Here is a 3,820-nt window from a genome sequence, read left to right as displayed (position 1 = left end):
AAGAAAATAAAACATATAATATTTTTTATAGAAATTATGATAAAAAATAATATTTTTTTTTACAGAATAATAAATAATTTTTGTGATGGTAATGTATTTATAATTAAATAAAAAAAATAAAAGAATATTAATATAAAGAAAAAAAGACAAAAACATAAAAAGAAAACAAAAAAAAAAGTGATTATATAGGTGATAGGGATGACGTTAATAAAGGATAGAAATGTCATTAGCCTCCCCCTAAAATTAATGTTAGAATCTTTGTAAAAAAAAAAGTTGTTATGATTGAATATATTCTTTTAAGACTTTGACTTAAAATTTTACTTTACGTAATCTACGTTATGATTGCAAATTCGTTACCATCATAAGCTCTTACATCTAAAGGTCAAAAAGTGCATTAAGGTCTCAGGTTCGAATTCAAGAAGGAATAAAAATTCTCTTATGGTCACGGAGGTTCAAATGCTGTCATTCTGGGTTATCCGTGAAGCGGGTGGTCACCCTGAAATTAGTCGACTCGCATAGCGAATTGGAAATTCTGGTTAATAAAAAAAATTCAAAATTCTCTACATTTCTCATTGTAACGAATATGCTCGAAATGCTCTTTTAAAAATTTAAATAATGATCAAATATTTTTTAGAAAAACAAATCTTATTTATTAGAAATAAATATGTTATATATAACAAAAAGAATTTACTTTTGTTTATCTAAACACAAGTATTGTGTCGTCGTTGTTTTTATATATTTGTGAAAAAATACACTACAACAAAATTGAATTTATAGGACATCCTTAATCTCTAAGTGTCCCAATACACATTTTTATAAGACTTGATTTATATGACCAAAATATAAAGTGTTCTATCTAATGGTGTTGTAATAAGTTTATATGACGTTTTTGGACGTCTTAATACAAAGTGTCGCATTAACAGCTTTATAGGATACTTTTGAGAAAGTGTCCTATAAACTCATTTTTTTATAGGACACTTGTTTTTATAGGACAATTTTTCAAATAGTGTCCTATAAAGTTGATAATGGGAAACTTTATATTAAAAGTGTCCTAAAAAACTTATTACAACGTCAAAAAACGTTATATCAACTTATTACAACATCTTTAGATAACGCACAAAAAACACCATAGATGCAACATAAATACCATCACTTATATTTCATATATAAGGTAATTTTGTAATACAACTTGATAATAAAGTTCTCTCACGTTCACAATTATCTCATCTATGTTTCGGCAGATTCCGGTGTTGGTGCTATTGCAGGCGCTGATGTTTCAGCGTTTGGTGCTAGTGCAGGCGTTGATATTTGAGCATTCGGTGCCAGTGCAGGTGCTGATATTGGAGCATTTGATGGCAATGCTTGTGGACTGTGAGAATGATGGTGGTGGTGGTGATGATGCTTTTCATGCTCGTGTTTGTGATGGTGCTTGTGATGGTGATGATGACGGTGATGGGGATGGTGTTTGTCCTTATGTGAGGGTTCTGGGACCGGAGCAGATACTGGTGCGTTTGATGGTGGAATTGGAAAAGGCACATCTTCACCGTTTATGCCTAGTCCCAAGTTCGCTATACTATCATAAATTTCTTGAAGATCTTCATCTGAAAGAGTTATATCATTGTTGCTATCAACAATCGGTGATGTCGGAATGACTCTAGCAATGGATGGTGTTGTGAGAACCACTATTGCAACAAACAAACTAAACATATATCTGGTATTCATGATTTGTGGATGTTAAACCAGATGTTATAATATTCTAGAAAAGAGGTTTGCTTTTTTATAGGCCGAAAACCTTATGAATTTAACAAATGTCTTTTTCATTTATGCAAATAAAGTCACTAAGCATTTATTCTCCATCCATAAATGGTCAAAGCAAAATATTTTCTCATTAAACTTTATGAAAAAACATCAACAAATTTGAAAATGTTGATTTTCTTACCAAATAGTTAATTTGGTAGTATTAAATTACATAACTTATATGGGGTTATTCTATATGTACCCTCTTATCTATACTATATTATACAGCATTTGACAAAAACTTTTAAAAATCATTTTTTATGCATAAAATACTATTTATCAATGCATATTTCTTAAATTTAAGATTACAAGTAAATTATGCGTAGACACGGCTTATTAAAACTCTATTTTTTTAATTCGTATAACTAACTGCAGATAAACATAATCAAATATAAGATAAACATCTCATTTTAAATAAAAAAATTATAAAATATAATTTGGATAATAATCATTGAGTTCTAACAGAATTATTATATTTATAAAAATTATATTGTTTTAAGTCAAAAATAAATTAATTCGTTATTAGACTTAAATTAAATTATAATAAAATGTTGAATTAAAGAAATTGTATGAAAAATGTAACTTTTAAATAATTAAATTTATATTAATGTTGATATACTTTTTCAAAATTTTATGATATTTTCAAATTTATTTTTATTCAAAAGTAAAAACAATATCTTTCTCAAAACAACATAAACCGTATTATATTAACAAAGACAAAAAAATAAAACAAAATACTAAAATAAAGATGTATGTCGTTGCATTGTACGAGTACCCTTCTAGTCACATTAAAAAAATACACTATATATACATACATTTGATTTTTCATTTTTTATTTTATACTTTATCATATTAATTAATTAATTATGTATTATTATTATTATTAGATAATAATTTATTAATTAAAACACATGAAAATACTTTCCTTTAACAAATTACAATATTAAAAAAGTCTCGTAAATACCTTTAAAATGCTATAGTCAAATATTATTAAATTACCATTAAAAGTATATGATTAATATTGTATTAAGTGTAATTTGTAAAAGAAAATATATACATATTTATGATATTTAATAATGTTACGACACTACAATCAATTATAAAAATATTTAACTTTTTTATAGATATTGCCGAAACTTTTGTAACGATATAATTTGTAAAAGAATCATTTATAGAAAATCAAAAATTATTTGTAAAAAATATGTATTTATTATATTCAAAAATAAAATTATTTTTATAAAAATTCAATATTATATAGGGTGAGGGAAGTCGTTGGTAAAGGAGAAGTCGTCAGGGGAAAGGAAAGTCATCGTTTGGGAAGTCAGTCATATTGGCATCATAGTGTGTTTTACTGATGGCTAAATTGGCCCGATCCGGCCCGGGACCGTCGGAGGACCGGGATCGGGACCGCGAAGGACCGGTTATGGGACTGAAAACCGGGACTAGTTGGTAGGGGTGTTCGCGGTCCGGTTTGGGCGGTTTAACCCCTCAAACCACAAACCAAACCGTAATGGCGGTTTATAAAATTTTCAAACCGAGCGGTTTRACATYAAGTGCCCAGACCGGTCAAACCAGACCAAGTAAAAGCGGTTTAGTCTGACCGGTTTAGGCGGTTTGGGCATTTAATGGACTTTATATTAAACTTAAAATATATATATAATTTAGAATTTTAGATTAAGTATCCATTTTAACAAAAAAATATGTAATCAAATAAATGTAATAATTAAGCAGCTCTTGAGTACAAAGTCGAGGCAATCCAAAGTACAAACATATAAAGATATAACATATTAGAAAACAAATAAATTAACAAAGTTACAACTCTACTGTGAGTATTGAGTAACAAAATTCACGACTTCACGACCTTCAATGGTTCAATTCTTAAGTCTTGACCAAACAAAATAGAAGCCAAATCTATGTTGGTTGAATCACTTGGTTGATGTCTTGATAGTGTGCGCCGAAATCAAACCATGGATTAGAAAGATCAATAGATTGATAGAGTTTTTGAGGGATTTCAAAATTTGGA

This window comes from Cynara cardunculus, assembly GCF_001531365.2.
Source record: "Cynara cardunculus var. scolymus isolate 2C chromosome LG 9, CcrdV1, whole genome shotgun sequence".
NCBI classification, from domain to species: domain Eukaryota; kingdom Viridiplantae; phylum Streptophyta; class Magnoliopsida; order Asterales; family Asteraceae; genus Cynara; species Cynara cardunculus.
This window is presented reverse-complemented; position numbering follows the sequence as displayed.